The 24,805-nt window shown below is 34.5% G+C and overlaps 1 protein-coding gene across 5 annotated transcripts in view; it reads left to right on the top strand.

Annotated features, from left to right (window-relative positions):
* LOC118202925 (zinc finger MIZ domain-containing protein 1-like) overlaps positions 1-24,805 on the top strand; it is a 1,176,934-nt gene that overhangs the window by 584,852 nt on the left and 567,277 nt on the right. The window lies entirely within an intron of this gene.

The following is a 24,805-nucleotide window of genomic DNA, read 5'->3' as shown; positions in this document are numbered from 1 at the left end:
AGCAGTCATTTTTAAACTTTTAGTAGGACGTATAAGTTCCGTTAGTAGTCAAAGGGCTAACAGCAGTCATTTTAGTAGGACGTATAAGTCCCGTTAGTAGTCGAAGGGCTAACAGCAGTCGTTTTTAAACTTTTAGTAGGACGTATAAGTCCCGTTAGTACTCAAAGGGCTAACAGCAGTCATTTTTAAACTTTTAGTAGGACGTATAAGTCCCGTTAGCATATTTCACAAGTGCACATCAGCGTAGCCACTGAGGAAGGGGTTTCGAAAATAGACCAATGAGCTTCTATCGCTCTTGTAACGCTAAATCTTCATGCATGTGAGCGTTCGCGATTTTTATCACGCAGTAATATTTGGATTGATGTTTACGGCATATTATCGCTCTTTACATCGGAAAAAATGACTCAAGCTACAATTAGTCTCGAATATTATGCATTCACTAACACCTGTGGATTAAGAGAATTCAAGCGTATTTTTAATTGAGCATATTTTTCACATATATATTATTCACATATTTTTAAATGAGTTGAGAAGGACTGAAAGTGTTACAATGAATCTAGTGTTTTCTTATTTCAGTGCTTGCATTCTTTTGGTTTTTAAGGTGTAAGATTCAGAAGACATATTTTGCTTGATCTGATTATATCCATTGTTAACATTAAAAGCTACATGTGAATAAGTTGAATATATTCGTTGTGAATAAGATAAATTCATTCTGTTTGATGAGAATTTCTTGTGTAAACAGTACATTTAAGAGTGAGCAGTTATTAAATGTGAAATTTAACACACTAAATGAATACGAATGCAAATTAGTAAAGTTCATTTTGAATAAAATTCTGCATTGGCTATTATTATAGAACATCTTTTTCATATAGACTGCAATAAAAAGTGCTGACTTCTATTTACATATATAATTGGTTTAAATATTTTTCTTGCTTGCGTACTTTTATGTAAAGATAGCGTTTGGGCTCAGATGTTTATTACATATTTCTTTCTTCATTTTATTTACCACTTATTAAATAATATTTCACATGAATACTTTTGCGGAGTATCCAACATTTGTTGGTATTTATTTCAAATTCTTTCAACCAGGTAGTGAAATCTTCACTATTGCTTATATTTGATCTAACTTCGCAATGAAATTTTTCAGAAAAAATCGACTATGCTTTTGTACAGAAACTCGCATGACAAAATATTTTCAACCATCTTGCTTCATTCTTAAAGCACGCGAAAGGTCATGTGATATGACAGAAATATTACTGGATTCCCATTGGTCCATCCTAGAAGCCACTCCCTCGGTGGCTACACAGATGTGCACTTATGAAATATGCGTCCCGTTAGTAGTCAAAGGGCTAAAATAACACGCCGAGCAACGATTATCGGGGGTTTTAAGATAACAAGAATCAGTGTAAGATTCGTAAATTTGTAGGAATAGTTTCGAAGGTTCTATGTTTAAAATTTCAGAGTTGGTCCAGCAAATTTAAGAATATTACGTCGATTCTTGCTGCCTTAACATCTCTAATAATCTTTTGTAATTGATCTTAATCACGTCCGTAAGTTCATTCGCCTTCCTAACTTCCAACACGAAATTAGGCCTCTTCAGCAGATCTTCACGCACCAAGGCAACACAACTTAGTAGATGTTGCGGAATAGCTTCGTGGGGTTTTAAGTTTGGCGCAAGTGGGAAATATTTTAGTATTACGGGAATATCTGAGGGTCCTTAAAATGTCGTGAAATCAACCGAGCCACAGCCGTTTAGTCATTCCTGTTACCTTTGAAACCAATGGCAGAACCAGTGTAAAGATCTTATTTTATTCCAACCATTATTTACACAACTAAGTAGATGTTGCGCAGTAGCTTCGTGGTTTTTACGTTTGGCGCAAGTGGGAAATCTTTTAGTACCACAGGATTATCTGAGGGCCCTTAAATGTCCTGAAGTGAACCGAGCCGCAGCCGTTTAGTCCTTTTCTATCACCCTTGAAAGCCATAGCAGTAACATATGGTGTAAAGACCTTATTTTATTCTAAGCAATTATTTTTAGTTTTAGAAACTTTCATTTCCCTTGAGATTTATATTTCCTTACTGAATGTAAATTTAATGACGTATATGCAAATCTAAGTGAGTCGGAAACAGTACATAAGCAGCAGTTTTAAGAGTTCGTAGTAGAAGAGGTAGCTCAATTTATGCCGCATGTTTGTAGTAGCTTTTCTGTGAGTGAATAGTTGGTTGCTAGCCACTTTCTTTAGATTATATTGATATTCTAGGCTCGGCTTTGCTGTGCGCAGCCGATTCAGCGGTTTAGGAAATGAAGAAGCCAGTCGCGTAGCAAATCTTTAATTGATGGTGATTGTACATCTTATTTTCTGTTCGAGTTACTTAGCCACGAGTGGTGGTTAATTGTGAGCGCCGAGCGCGTGCGTTTGTTCAGTTTAGTTAAAATAAAAAGTTTATTATAACCTTCTTCTACAGTCATCAGGTTTTTCAAGACCTAGCGCTAATTCGCTGTATAGTCTTTAGGTAGGATTTTACCAGCTGATGATTCCGAAACATACTAGAAGACTCTACAAAATAAACTTGAGTCTGTTGAAATTTTGAACTCTTCACTAAACGTAGGTGATTTACATCATGTAGAAAATGGTATTAAGTGGCTTTTAAACTATTTTCAGAAGCTTTGTTGATTCTAAATGATATGGGTATAAATCTGCCGAAGCTTCAAACTGATTTTGATAAATTATTATTGGTCTAATAGTTGATGATCCCGAAACAACAAGAAGATTCTACACCAGGACTAGGAGTTGTACCACGATACGATGAGTGTGTAGTTAGCTGTCTCCAGGAATTGGAGTATCTTTTCGAGTGTAGTTCAAGATAGATCAAAGGTTCAGCATTAACCTAGAAAGCATGAAAGTACCCTCCTTTGCTAGTCTTTAGGCTATATGGTATCCATTGTAGATGGAGGACAGAAGAATGAGACAAGGTCTTGAGTTTTTCAATACCTTTAATTCCTCTAGAAGTCTCTTAATATTTCCCCAGTTATCTAGATGTTGGATTACACTTTTACGAAACGTTTCTTTCGGTTAATGTTTTTATTCCTTTAGTTAATCTATCTACATGCGATAATTGCAGAAATATCAACAATTTAAAAGATGTTGTTGCGACTATGCCTAATTTTTGTTTACCATATCCGCTGTATTTGTTTACATTTGAAACTGAACAGAATAGTGGATTAAGTCAGTTTCTACACCTTCAATATTCTTTTTGCCGAGTAAACTTTCAAGTTTGTGCACCGAAAACTCTGCCTTCTTGCCTGCTAGCCGAATGGCTTGTTTTTGCGTAGAAACTCTAGTTTTAGTTGTAAAAGTTGTTTTTTTAATTATTTTAACTGTATTTGGTGTTTTATTATTTTTCCTATATGAATAATGAATTTTTTGAGGTTTTAATGCATTTTTGCTTTACCGCGAAGTGAGAACTGAATTAATTGAATGAAAAATCTATCTCTAATGAAATTCGACGAAATAAGTTTAAATGAAATGCAACAAAAAATGCGTGTAATTTTATATACCGTGCAAGGAAGTCATGTGGTGCCCACATCGGGTTTTTTAAAATTTTTGAATTGAAGCATATTTTATATACTTTAGGTAAATTATAGCACCGCCACATGTGAAATTTCTAGAGCGATCCTATCAGTCAATGGAGCTATACAAAACATTTTAAATATAAATTATAATCAAATCCGATTTGAATGCTTATTATCAGAAGCGTTTGTGACGCATCCTTAGGCTAATTCGAGAACAATCAGATTACATCTAACTGAAGCTTATCACCACAGTTATTAGTTTCAATCCTGGGCAGGAGATAAAGTTTTTGTTCATTTCTTTTATTTACTTTCCGAGTCATTAAAAGAACCGCTTTCAATGCGTCTGTGTTTTCGAAGTCTATTGCGAGGCGATGAAAGACGCGGATTTATACATCATTTGAAAGAGGTCTTCTTTGGCCGACCTTCGTTTACGCCATCTTTGACCTCTGGCGTGACTACTGCCATAATGGGCAATTATTGTAATATTTTGTGTTAGTATAAAATGCGCCGTATTTTTAGAAATATTTGAAGAAAGCTTTCTATAACCTAATGTGTGAATTGTATTAAAATTGCCTTTAAATGTTTCAAAACTCTAACTGAATGAGAATTTTACAGAGTATTCTTTAACCGTTAGTCAGGAACGGATTTACATTTGACGAGATGCTAAGTTATTTAAGATATGGGGCCCTTTATGAGGGATTGAAGTCATTTTTTATATGGGAAAGTCTACAATTTTTGGGGCTGCCCAAAGAACGTAGGGGGCCCTACGCTTGTGCAGCTTATACATAAATCTGGCGCTGCCATTAATGACGTTTTCAAGAACGTTTTGCAAGTAGATAGTTAGTTGTTACAAATATTCAGCTTTCTGTGTTCGCAGAATTAGAAGTTTGGTCTTCGCTAACAGTGGCCCACTTCGATGAAGATCGAACACCACTTTGGCTTCCCGTGGCTTTTAAATGAAAAGGCGGAAAATTTAGACAAGTACGGTGTCGTAGGATAAAATTTTCCTATTGGTCATGGCAATTTCATAATGGAGTGTTTTATGTCTTGTTCAGATGACAGTCTTATAGCAGGATTTAAACTACGAATGTTGATAGTAGTGACGTTATTAATAATTTATTTGTATTTCACCAAGATTTCACTTTACATTTAAATCGAATTGAGCCTGTTACAATATTTTTGATGTCTTAAAGGCAATGTGGGCGATTTTATTGTATTCTGTAACTAATAATTTAAAGACTATAGTTCAGGACTATATGAACTATAGTCTTTAAATTTGTACAGATTTTAATTTTCTAATAATCGAAAATATAGTTTTAAATTACGTCAAGCAACTGATAAGTTATTTTCTCCCTCCTTCTGGAATGCCTTCGTGGTATAACGGTAGCACACTCGGCGCGAGGAGCCACTATTCCACAATACACACACTATTCGATGCGTCCAAGTTCGGGCGAGAGCACTGCTTATTTTTCATCCACACCTGCTTCAAATTGACCTAATGTTTCTATAAACTTACTACCACGATACTGCCAATATCAGTATCCGTTTAGAATCTATCTTTTTTAGTTCAAGAAATGTATGCAGATCAGAATGTGCATTAATATTTGTCGAGTTTTCATCAGAACTCGATGTAAAGGAACTCTATAGAGAGATGTGATGTATTTGAAAGAGTGTTGGAGAGGTATTTGCAAGAATGTTAGAAAGGGAATGAATAATTTAAATATATGAAAGATTTGTTAAAAATGCTAATCATTTAATAACAGAAATTCTGATTTTATCGAACACTACGTGGATTTTGTCCTATTCAGACTCGGCTTAAGAGGACATCTACAGAGAAATGCCCAATTTGAGAAAATCGTCTGCTATTTATTAAACTTAACTCTTTTATTAGAGCATTTCTGTTGATCAAGATAGGTTAAATCTGAATCTACTTTTTAATTCAGATTTTGAAATGATTTTGTCCGTTATTTTCAAAAGTCCCTGTGCTTCGCTTCATCTACTGCTATTTTCTCCAGCAATACTTAATAAAGCTTGATTAGGAATTAATTATTTGATTATGTGCCTGTTAATGCAATTGCATTCCTTCTGCGTCCTTTATATTTACAGTGGCACAATATGGCGAATAATTCCTGGACTTGAAATTCCGGACTTGCCTCTTTGTTTGGGTCTTAGGCGCATGCGCTGGGAAGCTAGATAGGGGGTTAGGATGGATGAAATCACGGGATAGAACGGAGTTGGTTTTGGTGAGTGAACGTGGGGAGAGGGGGATTTCGGGAATTAGATGACGGTGGAGGAAAGTGAGAGTTGACAGCCACCGATACCTCAGAGTTATGAAGGGGACCTACCTTTAGTCACTAAACAGCATTTTCGTGACTAAATTTGATAATAAAGCGAATGACCAAAGTGTAATAAAAATATTTGTGAACTGCTATAAGTAGATAGTACTTATGCAGGTATATATAGGCGCTACTTGCTTTCAAATTTAACATAAGTTTAGGCTCTTTTTTAAACTTCTCATCAGTATATAATAGTTGTATGACTGATCATCTTTTGTAATTATGACTACTTTTATTTATTTATCTTCTTTTTTTGCTGTAGCTTTTCGGTTGTTTCATTGCTAGTCCACGATAGACTAATAAAATTATTTTCACTAGTTTTAGTTTAAATAAGTTTGCTCTACCGCTCGGCCACTGGTAGGCCTCTGCGCTCAAATTGAATCTTTTTTTAGAAATCTATCTTGGACATCCTCAAAAGGTAATCTTCTATCTGTTAAGTCCATAAAAATGGAGGTTTTAGAAAGGAATACCCATTAGGCAGCACTTGAAGTATACTTAAATCATCTCCTGAAATTAGCTATTTAGTTAATTTTAGTTAAGCTATTTAGTTAATTCATTATTTAATTATGGCAAGCAGTCGAAAGATTACCTCGTGTTCGGTTGCTCATCAGAAACGCATAAAGCATAAAACATGCAGTTCGTAAGGAACTAGCGATGAGGAAGACTATCAGAATTCCTCAAGTAAAAGACTGAGCTTAAAATGCCAGTTTCTACTACAGAAACTGGCTCTGTATTTTAAAATCTAGTTTTCACGTCTCAGTGGTAATGAAGTTTCAAAACGCATTTAACTACAATACTTAAGTTACAGAATACTTAAGTTATACAGTATTTTATATTTTAAACATTGTAAACTACTGACCTTTACAGATGTACGAAAATAAAATCATTACAAATTTTATTTCTTTAAATTTTGATCATTACCATATTTCTAAGTTTCTTAAAATACAGTATAGAATTTTATGAATATAGTCTCAACATCTAGGAATGCAGGGTTCTTCAAATGAACTATTTCTAAAATCCCCATAGAACGAAATGTCCATTTAGTAAATTTATTAAATTAAATTCGGAAAGTTTCGTGCTTTTGCGTGCAAAATTTGTGGAGGTATTAGAATATTAATGTACTCATTTAGGCACTTTGGTAAGGCACCATTAAGAGATTTCAAGCATTTCGAGAATTTGATCAAATTCAATGAAAAAAATGGAAAACAAAAAATTACTTTATTACACGTAATGATTTCATCCTGCGACAAAAAGCATTCTTTATTTACTTTGTATTTGGCAACATGAAAGTTTTAATTGTAAATATCTTTGCCAATTTTGTGCACGCTTGTATACACAAATTTTCTTTTAAATTTACTAAAGCGGTACTAGCATTTTAGCTTAGCATGGTGCAGTGGAATACCACATTGCATTTGAATTTTGTTGAAACAAAACCTTTGCAATATGCAGCACACAGTTCTATATCTCGCGTTTTACTTAGAGGATCAGTAATTCATTTTTCATGTCTCGAAAGCACGACGTAGTAGATATATTAGATTTACTTTTACAATTGCTGTAACAATTATTTTTAACGTTTTCGAAGTATTCTTCCCCCTCCTTTCCGAATCCTTTCTAGTTTAATTGGAAGCGTACTCGACGCACGTTAAAGTGGTCCAAGATTCGAGTCCCGTCGAGGCCACTGCTCATTTTTCGTGTATCCTGCTTCAAAACAGTTGGGGGGGGGGAAACTCTGAATACTTTTAGATTTTATATTACGCTCAAATGGGCGTTTTTTGACATTTAGTGTGTTACATTCATTAATCAAATATCATGTTTTTCGTACGTAAAACTACACAAAATTCAATTCAACAGCAATATCGCAAATATTTAAAAACAGCCTACCTTTAGAAGTTCCGCTACATAGTCTCGCGCGCTGGGGATAAAAGTGTTTTTTCCCCCTTACAATGTTGCCATCGCTCGCTTTGAAATCGTTGAGTTTGTTAATCAAAAATTCGTTAAAGTTTTACAAAATTTGAAATAAATAATAAAACAAATTCCAAATTTGGACTTTCAAGCGCCCATGTTCAGTTGGAGAAGTACGTTATTTAAAACTGGATGGCTCTAGGTACCGTTGTTCTTTCACAATGCGAAAAACATTCATGCAGATTCTTCATTATTTGGTTTCTTTAAATATAATACATGGCAATGATATTTGGTGGCAACAGTTTGAAAAGTAAATCACAACGCAGAAAGTGAAACGTCGCAAAATGCCGTTTTGAGACTAATAGCCCTTTGGATCTAAAGCCGCTTTGGGCTAAAAAAACCTTAATGACTGTACAATCTAAAAGCTGACTTCTAAATGACATGCTTCCCCCCTTTTTTAGTCCAAAGGGACTTGAGTCCCGAAGGACTATTGCTTTCGTTTTGGCATTTTGCGTCGGACTCATAAATGTCGGTTCACTTTTCAAACTGTTGCCACAAAATGTTAGAGTCCTGCATTATATTTGAAGAAATTAAATAATGAAAAATCTGCATAAATGTATGTATATTTCTCGTATTGTGATAAAACAACGGTACATAGAACAATCGAATTTTGAATGACGTAATCCTACTACGAATATGGGCATCTGGAACCCCAAATTTGAAATTTGGAATTTGTTTTATTATCGATTTCATATTTTGTAAAACTTTAACGAATTTTTGAGTAACAAACTCAACTATTTAAAAGCGAGCAATGGCAACGTTGTGCAGAAAAAACATTTATATCTCCAGCGCGTGAGTCTCTGTATCGGAAATTCTAAAGATATGCTCGTTTTAAAACTATTTTGCGATATTGCTGTTGCACTGGATCTTATGGTTTAAGTGGAATGGAACATGATATTTAATAAAGAAAGGTAACACACAAAATGTTAAAAAACGCCCCTTTGGACGTAATTTAAAATCTGAAACATTTCAGATTTTTTTTTTTTTCTTTTTTTTTCTTTTTTTTTTTTTTTTTCATAATTTTATTCTACGTTTGAAATAATGCTTAAAATCAAGTATTGTAAAAATAGTGTAAGTAGTTTTGCGTTATTGTGCGTCTGAAATTCGCAACTAGCTTTCGGCTTGGCTTAAAAAGTGATTTCATTTGGCGAACTTTTTATTTATGTACAGTCTGGACTTTTTTAAATTTTCTGTGAAGGGCTACGTGTGAACATAATTAGAATTTTCAAGCTATGTCAGTCAATTTAGAATTTTCATCTTAATAAATTTTCTTATTTAAAAAATGCTAAATTTTTTTAAACAATATTCTCATTTTCAAAAATATTTAAGCTATCGGAGAATTATTTAGAGAGTTTGTTTAAAAAACAAATGTCTTTAAAATTTCATTCATTTATAAATACAATTTGATATTTACTGTCATTTGGGATATTAAGAAGAAAATTTTGAATTTCGTATCTGATAAAAGTGTATCAAGAGAGTAATTGTTAAAAAAAATACCTTCAATAGCTTTTAATCAAATGAGAATGATTATAAGAATTGAACGAAACGTTTCTTTAACATTTATATTTGAAATTTTCGAAGTTAATAATCATCAACGGAATCTTTATTTATACATTTTTTTAAAATACTGCAAGGTTATGTCAAACAAAAAACGATGTTACTACGTCGAATTTTGTACGATTTCGTCTACGTCGATATGCCTACCTTAATCGAACATCTCCATAACACGACCCTTCTAAATGTGAAATATATTTCTTGGAAAATAATTAAAATGAATATTGAAAGTTCAAAGTATAGTAAAACAAAACGTTGGTCTTTTAATTAAAAAAACTAATACACAAAATTATGCTGATGCTTCGGATATCTTTTTAAATAAAAATATAATAAATAAATTTTAAAAAATCTGATGTTTACACCACATGACTTCCTTACACAGAATATTAAATCATACGCATTTTTTCCTGCATTTCATTTAAAATTATTTCCTCGAATTTCATTAGAGATATATTTCTCATTCAATGACGTCTCACTTCGCAACATGGCAGAAGTACATAAAACCTCACAATATCTTTATTAAAAATTTAAAAATATAGAATATAAATACAGTTAAAACAATTTAACGAACAATTTTTACAATTAAAATTAGAGTTTCTGCGCAAAAAAAAAAAAAAAAAAAAAGCAATTCGGCCAGCGGACAATAACACAGATTTTTAAGTGCACAAAACTGAAAGTTTACTTTTGGTTTCACTCGGCCAAAAGATACTGAAGGCGAAGAAACTGACTTAATTTGTTATGGACGCTATGATCAGTCAATATATGGGATAATTTAATAACTTAAATGTTAATTCCAGAATAGATTAACCCTTTTCGGCACGCTACCATTTAAAGTTGGAGTTTTGATAAAAAAAAAGGGGGGTAAGCAGTCTAATTAGGCTTAGTAAAATTTTGTAAGTAAAATTTTGTGAGCAATTATCGTTTTAATTCTGTGGGTGGGCCCAAAGTGGCACACTGATTGAAAATAGAGCTTCGAAAAGAGTGCTGAAACGAGTATTGTTGTCAATGAACTGACCGATGAGATGCGGAGAAGCAAAGAACTCTCAGTTGTCCTAGATAATCAGTGAGCTCGGTCTGGGCACACCTAGGGTTCGCCATCTGATTTTAATCCAGATTTCAAGGTAAAAATTTAAAACTAATATAGAATAAAGAGATTAGCATACAGCCAAAAAAATAACATAGAAATTTCTTTTCAAACCATTCCTTTTAAACCCCAAAAGAATCTGGAAGATTTCTTTGTAAAATGAGGGTCTTAAAAAACTAAACATGGCTAAAATATATGGACTGGTTTGTGTTGAGCTGCCATCTACTATAAATAAAGAAGGTTCAGAGTAACCTATAAATCCTCTTTCATTCAATTTTTCTGTGCGTACAAAAGGAAATTTTTAAATGTGTCACAAAGGGATAAGCATGTGTCGCAAAGGGTTAAGCATGATATATAATTCGCAATTATAAAAAAAGGTGCTTTGTTGTTGCGAAGCTTAGTTTCTTTAGATTGGCAACAAACCCACCATTCTGTTAAGCTTCAAATGTAAACAAATATGGCTGCTATGGAAAAAATAAGCTTAACCGCACTTAAACAACTTTTAAATTGTTGATAATTCTACAAATATTGCATGCGGGTTAACTAAAGTATAATTATTCTTAGTAATTATACTTTAGTTAACCTGCATGTTTAATTATACCGGTTTATTGTATAATTCTATTTAATTGGTATGTCACACTGGGCAGGAAATAACCTTTCAAACTGCTTAGAAATATAACCGGTAAGCGTTGGGGGGTGAGCAATGATAGGCTGGATTTCTATTTCTCCTGCCCTCCCCTGCTATCATCCGAAATCACTTTCTCACCACCACCACAGCTAGAGTAAAAATCAACATTTTTAAGAACCCTCGGTGTCAAAAGCAGCATCCTAAAAAAATAACCAATAGCTTTGTTTTAAAGAACACCAACTCGGTGCGCAGCTTTATAATCTAGTTCAATTTACATATAAAAGAACTATATCCCTTTCCCCAACTTTCCCATTAAGTGCCAGAGTATTCGGGAGTAGGGGAGATTTTTATTTTTCCCCCCTCCATTTCCGCAAAGCCAACCTTGGGTAGGGAAAAATGGGGAAAATACTTCTTTCATTCATACAGAATGTTTTACGATTCCTTCCCTCATTCCAGGGGTGAGGAGGTTCAGAATCTCTATCATTCTTTCTATTCCTCCCCTCCCCCAACGTCTTCGAATAAGTTCTTTTTTGGATATTCAAAAGATACGCCCTGCTATAGGAGGATGTTCCATGCTGCCTTCTAAGAATCGGGCTTTGTATTTATTCAAAAATCTGATTTTGATTCTTTAATATTCGCATCTTGCGGATTTAAATAAGGCTATTTTTTCACCTAGTTTCATTTTTTTAAGTAAAATAATGCGTTTTTGTTATGAACTTTGGAAGAATTCCGTCGAGTGAACTATTATAAGAAAAGAGAGCGTAGCGTTGTTTGTTGTAACGTTCGTAATACTTAAGTGTGATAAGGGAATTATGTATGTATGTGTATTTTTAATACTTTTAAAAAAGTTTATATTCGTATTCTGGTATGACAAATAGTAAATGAGTGGAATTTATGCAGCCAAATTATGATTGCTGTTTGTGCTCCTTTATCTTTCTTTATCTGAATTGACGTTCCGGGATTTGTAAGTGAATTATTATTATTTACGTTATTGTAATTGTTAGGATTTGTAATTATTATTATTATTATTATTATTATCCATTCCGCTCTAAGGCACTACATGGAAGGGAGGGGTGCCTTCGTGAAGGACTTTCTAAGGAATACTGGCTCATATTAACACGTTACGCATGGGAAAAACCACGAAAACGCCCATGCAGCCAGCCGTTTGCAGGATTCGAACCTCGGATTTGCAAGTGAACTTAAATATTTTTGCTTTGGAAGAAATGCATATGTTACGGTGAAATACCGAAATCTGGAGAATGTCGACTTTCACCGGTGAATGTCAACATTCACATAGTCACATAGTCGCGAATAAACGCACTTGAAACTTGTAATAAGAACTTAAGAACATGAGAACCTAAAACACACAATACATTCAAAATGCGAAAGGAAAATAATAGAAGTTAAAAACTTACTTAATTATACAGTACGTTCTAAATGAGAAAATAAAATAACAGTAATTAAAAAACCTACTAAATTATGTGATTCAAATCTTATTTATTGCAACAACTTAAACTATTATGGCACTTTATGACCTCTCTTTTCGAGTTTCACCACAGCATATCTGTGATTGTCGACATACACCGGTGAGGGTCCGAATATACAAGAATGTAGTGAAATATTCGGTCTTTCACCGACGTATTTGGTGAATGTTGATATTCTCCGGTGAAAGTCGACATTCTCCAATTTCGGTGATTCACGGTAAGACATATATAAATTAACAAAGGTGAAGGAGTTTTCACCTTGAACGTACGCAGTTTAGTGCATGAATGATGCTAAAATATTATAAGCATTTTAAAATTAGAAAAATGCAAGTTATAGATTTTTATACGAAAACCTTTATCATCATAATTTTGTGTAAATTTTGTTATACATAAATCTGATATACCCCCTTATTATATTTACACATGTTTCATTGAAAGTAAATGTAAAATACACACTCTTATATGCAAAAAATATCTCGCTGCGCTTATTAATTATTAAAGATGGGTCGTATCGTTTTCGAACCTGAATTCAAAAAGATTCTGGAATTTCTCGAAACCTTAATATAAGAACAATAAATGAAAAAAAAAATTGAAAGCTTTCAGATTTTATATTACGCTCAATTTTTTTTTTCATTTACACATATGGCCCACCAGCAGCCGAGCGGTAAAATCGCTGAACACTGGTAGTTCGGTCCAAGATTCGAATCCCGCGAACGGGCTGGCTGCGTGGGTGTTTTCGTGATTTTCCCCATGTGTAACGTGTATACGAGCCAGTTCCCCTTAGAAAGTCCTCCACGAAGGCATCCCTCCCCTTAGGCAGATAGTCCTAGTGTGCTTTGCCACAATTAAATACACACACGCCATTTACACATATGTGCACGTATAGAGAACATCTGGGCTAAAAGTATTTAAAAACTGCAGATCTTTAAAATTTCCGACGGATTCGAGTTTCGCGTGCTGATGCTAAAAGTATTTTATTGCTCGCTTTCAAGTCGTTGAGTTTCTTGATCAAAAATTTGTTAAACTTTAAAAAATATTAAATAGGTAATGAAACAAATTCGAAGTTTGGCGGATGGAGGACTGCGTCAATTCAAAATTTGATGGCTCTAGGTACCGTTGTTGTTTAACAATGCGAGAAACATGCATACATTCATGCAGATGTTTCATTATTTAATTTCTTTAAATATTACACAAGGCGACAATATATGGTGGCAACAATTTGAAAGGTAATACAGTCGTTTATTCGACGCAAAGTGCCATTTCGAAACTAATAGCGCTTCTGGACTGACGCCCCTTTGGGTTAAAAAGAAAAAAATCTCTTACTTAATTGTTTACAATTATTTATAATTAATAAGTTGTAAGATTCTCACTGGTGTAATTCTCAGTTACTGTAGAAAGTGACGAATCTTAAGAACTAGTTAGCGAATAATCGCCTAAGTTCGTGTGACAAGAAACAACAAGATAGAAGGGTAACTAACCCTTTATTATTCCAATAAGATTTAACAAAACACCGTCTTGGAGTGTACAATCAAAGCCGACACTTAGGCTTGAACTTAAGAGACTAAAAATTAAATTAAAATTAAGATTAACTAAAGAAATAAACTAAAGAAATATAGCCGAAGCTATCAAGATTCTAATCGAGTTGGCTGCTTGACTACGAAGCTTATCAAGGGCCTGAGTACGGCCGAGCGTAATAACAGCTTTGTGAGAGAGAGTAGCCAAAAGGCAGACGCGCGTAAATCAGAAACGCTGATTCTCTCTCACTCTGTAAGTAACTTCGCGGTTTAAATATCGCTCCTCCTCATTAAGTACTCAGACAGGTTCCAAGACTATGTTCTGGCCGGAAGTAGTAAGTTGAAGTTAAGAATTTGACAGGAAAGGAACTTTAAGTTAAAATTTAACTCTTAATAAAATTAAAATAATCCTTACAAAGTTTATAATTAATGCAAAATTTCAAATCTGCATTTTTGTGAAAAAATTACGAATACATTTTAATACTTATAAATTCAGCAATTAAAATATATAATTAACATTATTCAATCTTCATATTAATTTTCTTGGTATACTTTGGCAATTATAATAAGATAATGAACCACGAGATTCAATTATTAGAACTGAGGTAACAGCTCGAAATTTTTACGTTTTGCATAGATACTATTTAATAAAAATAAGTGTAAAGAGTAAAGAATTTTTTCAAGAAATAACATTCTCTGTACTTGAAAAGATAAGTTCTCTCCAGAAAATTAAAGGATTGGAACTGAAAGTTGCTTCGACTTGATGTCATTGACACATATCCACTGAAACTGCAATAACAGTATTTTTCTAAAAAATCGTAAGTAACGCTTCTTTTAATTATTAAGAATTAATCTATCCAAAACCTTGTGTTAAAAGCGTTAAACAGTTTTTCTCCGAGAATGTGACAAGTTCAAATGACGGAAGAAGGCCAAAATTTCGAATTTTCGAATGTCGGATTTTTCGCGGCATTCGTACGATAAGGGTAAAGATAAATAAAATTCCCCCTCGAACGTTTATATGATATTTCTCCTGCCTTCTTAGCATGCCTTCGTGGTGTAGTGGTCGGCACACTCGGCGCGTATTCGAGAGGCCCGTAGTTCGAGTCCCGGAAAAGGCGTTGCTCATTTTTTATCTCTCCTGCTATGAAATAACCTAATGTCTCTATACGTTTAGTGTAGGAATGGTGTTAATTTCGATGAAGTGTACGAACTGCGGAATTTTTAAATTAGAATCTTCGCATTTGTGATTTTGCCTATTTTGTTATATGTCCAATCCTATTTTGTTATTTGCCTATTTTGATACATTGGTATGCATCTGCTACTCATTATTTCCCATGAATGGGATGTAATTTTTTGCTTTAGTGTATAGTAAAGTACATTAGACCTGTTTGCCAAAATAGGAGGATGGCTTTGAAAAGGCCGTTTGTGTTTATATTTATGTTACACATGGGAAAAACAGTGAAACCTGCATACAGCCACCTGGGTCAGTCAACGGGAATCATTCATGTCGTATGATCATTAAATTTTTTACCACTGTATTGAGGAATGGGAGTTTTTCATTTTACCGAATTAAATCCGAGAACATTCAAATTGAGGAAAGAAAACTTCCGTTGAGCTGCGGTCTATGGAGTGTCTCATATCTCGAATTTAATGCGATTGCGTATCTGAATTTTAAATGAGTTTATCTTACTGAAAAAAATCCAATTAAAATTAGTCGTATTTTTTAAAAAAAGAAACAGAAATTCCTTCTGTCATCGTGGCAAATCCTGAAAATGCTTTTTGTATTATTACTAAAAGCAGAACCCTTAAACGCATGTATATGAGTATTTGGTTGCCATTTGGCAACCACATACTCATATTTAGTCATGTAAATCAAAACACAAATTTTAGCTTGCTGCACAGTGTAACCAATTGAATACATACTATATGCGTATATAGCAGGGGGGCCAAAGTGCGGCTCGCGAGCCTGATATGGCTTTCGCAGGCAATTTGTACGGCTCGCATGAAATATGGTAAACTAAAACTATTCAGTGTCCAAAAAGAAGTAATTAATTAGTATAGACTTTTTTACAAAGTTATCAGGGATTTCTTTCTATTTAAAACCTCCTCCACTACTTCTATAATGATGTAAATATGAACTTGTGGCTTTTAGAAAATCTAAATGCGGCTCTCGAGCATTCCTGAATTCAAACGTGCGGCTCTTACTGACATGCAGTTTGTCCAACCCTGGTATATAGTTTTAAAAGTCTTAAATTTGTGGCACCACTACGGTCATTATTGTCAGTTGATGTAGACATCATTGTTATTGGGTCTAGACATCATTTGTGTTTACGTATTTTTGATTTTGTGTTTGTTGTTATTTTGATGTATTCAAAGTTTTAAAATTGTTTGAACAAGTTTATAAGGTATGTATTGTTACATAAAATTGTTATTATTCATTCGTCTATCTTTTTTTTTTTTTTTTTTTTTTTTTTTTTGTAAAAGTTAGTAATAGTTTTTCAAAAACTGGAATAAAACTTAGTTTATATTTTTAGTATTTTTCCAATTTATTTGATATCAATTATAATGTATATTAGACTTGAAAAACATAAAAATTCATGCATTTAAGGGTTAACATTGTCAAAAATGTAAATTTAGTTTAGACTAACGATCAAAATCGCAGAGTGGAAGATTCATATTTGTTTACCACTTAAGCAATTTTAGATGTGCATCATATAATATAACCTGAAAGTATATAACTATTCCTGCAAAATATAAAAAGTAGGAGCAGTTTTATACGATACATATATGACTAATATTTATCTGCCACTCAATGTGATACACACAGCTGTGCCTAATGTATAACGAATATTCATCTACTTCATACAGTGGAAATCTGTCTGTTATATAGAAATATAAAACCTCTGAACTTCCATAGTTTAGCCCTGGTTTGGCTTTCGATGGCTTCATACTGCATTTTGTTAATTTTCTGCCACACGTATTGGGAATGCGAGCTGTGAATCCATCTTAAGATAGGTAGTCCTGAAGGGCTTTGAAATAATAAGCTGCACTTGTTAGCATTAATTAAGGATAAATCATAAAAATGACGATTACCCCAAAAGTTACACGTAGAATAGAAATTGACACATGTTATACAACACATTATAAAGTATAAAATAACATGAAAAGAAATTATCAGACATTTATGGGGTTACAGAAATTAGCATATGTATAAAATCAACAGGTCGGGTGTATCAGTTTGGTGTGCGTGAAAAATTACCTTAATTGTGGAGCATGATCTCCCCCTAGAAGCAATACTACACATACTGCGATGTGCGATGCTGTCAATTATGCAGTCTGTCAATCCTTTAGGAAGTGAGAGCCATTGCAGTCGCAAGCGTGACAAGGTTCTGAAGAGGAGGATTGAGAGCATCTATACGCCTTTCTTAAGGATCCCAGACAGGCTCGATTGGATTCAGGTCGGTTGTTCGTGCTGCCCACTCCGTACGCTGAATTGTTTGTTGTTGAAGATAATCATCCACGATGTGAGGCTTCTGCGGTCTAGTGTTGTCGCCCTGTAGCAAGGAATAATCACCTATTGCCCTGGCAAAAGGCCACATATAAGCATCAATGGTGTCATTTCTGCAGGTCTAAGCATTCATGTTTCCACGTGGAAAGACACAGAGGTCTGTACGTCCACCCAAAGAGATACCACCCAAACACAGTCACAGCTTCCTCCGTATACATCTCTTTCCACTGATGTTTGATGGTTTATAACGGGTTCCACGTTCTATCCAAATTAAATAACGCCTACTATCACTTTAGCTAAGTTATTAATCAGTAAGCTAGGTTTGGCTAACCAGGCTAAGTTACTCATCCGTAGAGAACATCCCTGCATTGATCACTCGACCAGTGAACATACCTACATACGTTCCCTTCTATGGCGTGACATAAGCGGCACGCAAATGGGTGGTCGCTTCGCGTACAGACCTCCTTCGTGAAACATTCTACGCACGGTTGACATTGCCACCAACATTCCGGTGGCCGCAGCAACCGAGGATCTGAGTTGAGTTGGAGTTGAGATTCTATTCCTTCGTCGGCATAATAACAAATATTGGTCATCGGCGCATTTTGTGGTGGTTGGCCATTCTTTGCTGAACCTCCTCGATGCCGAATCAGTAGTTAGAAATTGTTACCAAAGTCTGTGAACGACAGAAGAACTTACATTTAGCTATCTGACCACCTTCTGTCTGATTTTATCCTGCCTCTACTCTCCCAATATCTCTCCATCGCAGTTCTTTGGACAAATGATGCCTGGAGGTCATTGTTATAAATTGGCTATCTCAGTATCGTAGAGAAATTAGCGGCTTGCTGTCATGCAATTTTATGCTCCTCGAAGATGACGTATTCCAATCGCAGCGCCACAACTTTACACACACTGCAGTTTTACGCAGCAATTTTTATTTGACAACATATTCAAATTTTAAATGGATTTGCTTATGTTTGAACGAGTTATCGTAATTTTTGTGATTTTTCCTTAATTTTTGGAAACTAGTGTATTCAGCTCAGCACTAAAGTAAATACAAATTTAAAAATTGATTCCATTTGTAGCAATATAAATCTCTTTTTTTCACACTGGTGAAAAATTTCTGTTAAAGTGCGTCATTTCTTTATTTTTTTATCGTGAAATTTATTACATATCGATTTCTGGTTTGGTTTGAATGACTTCATTAATCCTTTGAAGCATCTGTTTGGGTTCATTGATTGTATAATAAATGCTTTTGTTTATGGATTACGTAATGATTGCTTTTGTTCCTTCAGATTAATTTCTGTAGAATGGCGAAGGTCCCCCATTTACCGTCACAGCCTTTGTTGTTCCGCTGGTTCTACCTAAGACCTGCGACAAATCAATACCTACACAAGAAGAGGGAAGAAGCTAACATGAAAGTTTCATTCTCATTTTCACCCGTTAAGTCAAGAATAAGGCTTTCCTGCTGCCCTGGAAAAGAGAGAGAGAAAAGATAAAAAAATATATATAAAAGAAAAGAGGGGTTCTTTCTCTTCTCTTTTTGATTCTCCCGCTACTTCTTTACTCGATGTATTTTTTACCTCATCTTCTTTTAATTTTTTTCCCGTCTGCTTCTTTCGTTCTCTCCCTCATTGCGGAAATTTGGAATTCTTCAGTTGTTGATGGAGTTAAGATGTGTTTGGTTTTTGCGAACTTCTTCGCCTCCGACTCTTGTTTGGGGAGCAAATTTGTTTGATTTTGTGAGAAATTTGATTATGTTTCCTGTCGCAGATTCTTCGCTTCATGCTAAGGGTTTGGGGAATGTATTTCTTTCTTCATTATTATTATTTTTTTGGCTTTACCCTTCCACCCCCTTCTTGTTTGGGTGGTGTCATCAGCTTAGTAGTTTCAATGTTTCTGTCTCGTCTTAAATATGTCAAGGTAAATTTAATTTTATATGATTGCAGAACATGATTTTTTTTTCATGAATAAAAACGTGATTCTGAAATTTGCTGTGGTGAAAATCTTTCGATTTAAATAAATATCGCTTCTTTACTAAAAAATACATTTTATTTTTCGCTTATATCCATTTTTATATCCTTTTGTGTCAAATAATTCCTTTCTGTATGATTTGAAATGCCCTAAATCTTACGGATTTTGAAAGAAAATAAAAGTGTAATAGTATTTGCGTTGCTGTCGAAAAGCCTATTCTCTTTTAATATAACTACCCAAATTCTAAATTTCAAATTCTATGTTAATTTCTTCTGTACATGCGAATACTGTGCATCTTCACTTATACGTTTCTTTCTTTTTTTTAAGGAATGTTATTGTTGTGTTGAAACTCTGTGAGGTATTTTCTTACCCTTCCAGCATGCTTTCGTGGTGCAAGCGTAGCACACTCGGTGCGTATTCGAGAGGTCCAGGTTCGAGTCCCGGTGAAAGAATAGCTCGTTTCTCACGTCTGCTGCTTCAAAAATAACCTAATGGCGCTACAACTTCATTACGTTATTCAGTAGAAAATTATATCTTGTATTAATTATTAATTTCATTACTGGGAAATTTTTAGATGTAAAACTATTTTAGTTTAAATTTTATTTATTGACTCTATTATTATATTCCTTTATAACAATAATTCTTTTCTAATTTTTTAAATATTTTTTCATTCTCGAAAGCCAAATGTTCTTTAAATTGCTTTGACGATTACCCACCCCGAAATACAAAATTGTGTATTTTTGTCCTTTTTCTGCATAGTAAGTAGTTACTTTTATAACTGATATTTTTGCATTTTTGCTTCGGCGAAATTCCTGTGTTATAATAATAGTCTAGCCTGTGTTATAATAATATTATAATCTATAATAATAGTCGGTATTCTGTAGTTTGCTATTTACTGCCTGAATCTGACTGATAGTGATTAGTAACTCTGACTACTGTATCGAAGGACCCGACTTCAAATCCCGGAGAAGGCATTTTTATAAATTTTAAAGGCAATATTGTAAATGTATAATCTTTGACGCATGGGGGGGGCTTCTAAATATTTGGTGAGCCGAAAGTCCTGTCGAGGGCTTGGTGGTAGCGGAAGAGAAGGGGAAGACACCTCGGACCTGCCCCCCCCGGATTGTTGTCCTTCAAAACTGAGGACGGAACTGAACAAAGTCATACTGTCACCTGTATGAGACCAAGGCAATGACAGACGCCTTGTCACGATAGAATTCGTGGGCTTGTTCTGATTAGGTTCTGATTAGCTACCGAATCTGACTAAAAACATCAATTACTAACCAAATTAAGAAATCAAATTAAAGCTAGTACTTACTTATTTTTATCTTATGTGCGTTTGCATTAAAAAAATATGCGTGCTTCACGTACTGGCGTGAGAATTTTAAGATTCTTGGAATAATTCAAAAATTATAGATGTAAAAAAATTCGAGTGAGAAAATATTTGATTATTATTATGGCTGTCTGTATTTTGTGTTGTTAGTATGCTTTAGTAACTTATGAACTGTGCAAATAATGTAAGTAATAAACTTCAGATTAATATCAGTTAAGGTTCTAATTGTTATATATTGACGTTTTTGGTAGTAATGTTTTAGTTTTGTTTATTTGTAGTCCTTTATTCTAAGTAGTCCTTGATTCATTCGCGTAAACCTCATGTCAAATGCATGAAACTATCAATAACTGAATTTCTGTTGGAAGGCGGTAACGTTATCTCTGTAGGTAGACATATAGGGGTCACGAGTTATTTCTCAAACGGTGAAACAGCTATTATCCCCATATAGTAACTATCTCACTCTGTGCAGAAAAAATGTGTGAAATCACGATCGAAGACATGTCATCGACGACAGTGTAATTTGTGTTGTAATTCAATTCGATTGCAGAATTAAGCATCGTTCGATCATTCGGCACGATGTTCCTTTTTTAACTTAGAACTTTTTCCTGTGATAAAAAAGGATATCTCTCTTGTCGCAATAACCTTATTTGCCAGATTGACCTTGTGAACTTGCTGCTATCTCTTATCAATATTCTTATGATTAAGCTATCCCCAAGGTCAACGTTTTCAGACAATTTGATTTATTCAAAAGGATGCGTCTGGCGATCCATGGCAAAATCATCGTTCCATCAACGTTTCTACGAATGTCTGGAGTGTTGGAGCAAATGTATACATTCCAGTGGATGCTACTTCGATTTTGATTTTCTAGTACTTATTTCTGCTCTCCAAATATAACTGCTATATAAGTATTTTTACGAAGTTTTGAACATACATATACAGGGTGTTTATAAATGAATGGCGCGGTTTTAAAAATTAATAATAAATATATGTACTACCTTACCCGTGGTAAATCCTAAACCATAAGCTTTGACAACTGTCCAACTTTCTCATGCGATACCTATTTATTTGTCACGCTTACTGCGCAGCCACAGCATCAGTTTCCAAGATGGCTTCTCAACAGGAAAAGGTGTTCTGTGTGCGCTGTTTTGAGGTTACAGTGCTGCGTGAGTTTCGCGCACCGTTTAAGAAGGACCCACCACACAAGAATAGTATAAGTAGGTGATAACGTGAAAACTGGATGTTCTGGTGGACCTCGTGAGTCTGATGTAAACGCTGTAAGAGTACACGAGGCGCTTCAGCAAAGTGTTTGTAAGTAAAGCAGGCATGGAATAGGACATGCCGAAGAATACAATGTTAAACTTGTTGCATAAGCAGCTATGTTTTAAACCGTACAAAGTGGGATTAGTGTAAGCCCTTACACGAGCAGACAAAGTGGAAAGGTGTGACGTTTGCGAAGAGATGCAGTTATAAAAATGGAGGAAGCTGGTTTTGTAGAAAGGCTCATCTTCTACGATGAAGCCTCTTTCCATGTAAGTGGCAATGTGAACAAACACGATGTCCGTATCTGGAGAAGTGAGAAACCATATGCACAGATACAGCTTCAGTGACCAGGGACTCATTTCTAGACATGTTGAAAACGTGGTGGTTACCCCAGCTGACCACCAATTTTGATGATTACATTTTGCAACTGCTGTTGGAGAGAGAAGACAATAACAGTCCAGCTTCAACAGGAGAAAATAACCTTCTCACGTGGGCACCCGTTTGCCGGATTTAACTCCATGAGATTCTTTTGGGGGGGGCGGTTATTTAGTTAGTTTACGAGTGTGCTGCAACTCTCCTGGCCGATAAAAATCGGCCTTAGGGTTAACGCAGCATACCCGACGCAGACAAACAAAAATACAGTTAAAAGATAAAATTAAATTAAAAAAGATGATCCATTGCATATCTAGTTTTCAAACATATTTAAACCATACTAATTTAAATTTAAAATATTCATTAAATTATGTAGGGGGTGTTAAAGACCGACTTTATGTGCCGCCAGTGCTCATGTCCCTTGAGGAAGATTGTGGTCGTATAAAGCATGCACTGCGGTTCATAATGGCAGACATGCTACACCCAGTATTGGAAAACTTTAAATACCGTGTAAATTTGCGTCGTGTGACCAAGGGTGCATATTCTGAAGGATTGTCATTAATGCATCAAAAAGTTAGACAGTTGCCGCTGTTTATGCTATAAGGTTTACGCTGCTGTAATACATCGATTTACTAATAATTTTCTAAACCGCATCATTATTTTATAAGCACCCTGCATATTTGCAACAACGCAAGACCTCAAAAATACTCGTATTACTTGGGCAAATTATGCATTAAATTATCTGCTGCCTGTGTCTAAAACGTGTTGCCCAGGATGATCTAAATTTCAAGCTTTTTATTTACATCTGGGAAGATTATCATCGCTTCGAGTTTAAAACTTTATGCGGTTGCAGCTGTTTTTATTTCAAGTTCATTACCGAAGCTATGAACAGATTTGTGTATTAGTATCTTCTGAAGGGAAGGTAGTAACACTGATCTGGTTAATTTATCTGATTCCAATTAAAACCAGTTGCATAGCAAAATGGCTTTTAAAAACTGGCTGTTAAATCTCAACAGGATAACTAAGTATTTTAACATCAACTTTAACTATTATTTCTCTACTTGGATGTAGTCCATCATTCCCGGCTTCAGCCTAGATCAAGTTTGCCAGATTAAAAAAAAAAAAAAAGAAAAAGAAAAAAAAAAGAAAAAAGAAAAAGAAAAAAAAAAAAAAAAAGAAAAAGAAAGAAAAGAAAATTTAACATCGAAAGTAGCGAGCGAATAGTGTATCGACGAGGTTAGATCATTGGAACTTCCCAAATGGATGTCTAGCGATTAATCCTCCCCGGCCGTATGTGTGGGAGGAAAGAACTCGCGAGAATGTGTCTTTATCTTGACTGGAGAACACTATCTGCAACGGGATCCATCGGGAGGAGGTCTCTCTTAATGGAAGATTGGTGCCACAGTATGGGGTGGAAGGAGTTCTTCTCGTACGGAACGTGAAAAATGAGAGTGCGTTCAAGAAAAGAAATTTTCATGTAGCATTAGAAATCATTTCACGAAATTTCCGTTCCTTGTATTATTTGTTGTACACCTTTTATTGATAATAAAATCCATATGCAAAAATTGTCGCCAGAAGATGGATGGGAAAATGAACGAATGCGCACTTTTCAATATTAAAATGCGAGCGTTTCTGTCAGAACTGAAGAGTAATGATGTTTTCCTACTTAAAAATGATTTCGTATAGAATTCATAAGCATATTTACTGGATCTGGGGAACGTACCCCGAATTCGTACGATATTCTAAAAATAATAGGAATGTGAAATTTTGGAGGAAAATTCTTTTAAATTTTATAAAGGAGGTAAATGGTTTTAAATTTTATAATGGAGGTTGCGTGCGTACGGGTTCATAATAGATTGAATGCACAAGTCCGATACTAAGTTATTAAATTTTATTCTTATCAAAAGAACTGTATCAGAACTCTAGAATGTTCTTCAGAGATATTCGTACAAGTGTTCACAATATCACGCAGTAATAAGCAGTAGTTATATTTCAAACTACTAAAAACGTTAAAATACAACGTAATGCAAAAGCGTTACTGGAAGAAAAAAAAAAAAAAAAGCTAATTCAGCCATCTTGGTTCACGCGGAACTAGAAGAAATCGCAAGAACTAAGCAACTGACTAAACAACTCTCTCGCTGTCTCCGGCCTTTTATAGATTTCAACTGGTGGCATGAGATATTTTTAGCAATTTCTGCTTCTCTTAGATTTCTAGAAAGCAATAA

Source organism: Stegodyphus dumicola, chromosome 4 (assembly GCF_044657685.1).
Source record: "Stegodyphus dumicola isolate Sdum_Otavi_A_Nest chromosome 4, ASM4465768v1".
Taxonomy (NCBI): domain Eukaryota; kingdom Metazoa; phylum Arthropoda; class Arachnida; order Araneae; family Eresidae; genus Stegodyphus; species Stegodyphus dumicola.
The sequence above is the reverse complement of the archived record's forward strand: the minus strand, read 5'-3'. Positions and strand labels throughout refer to the sequence as shown.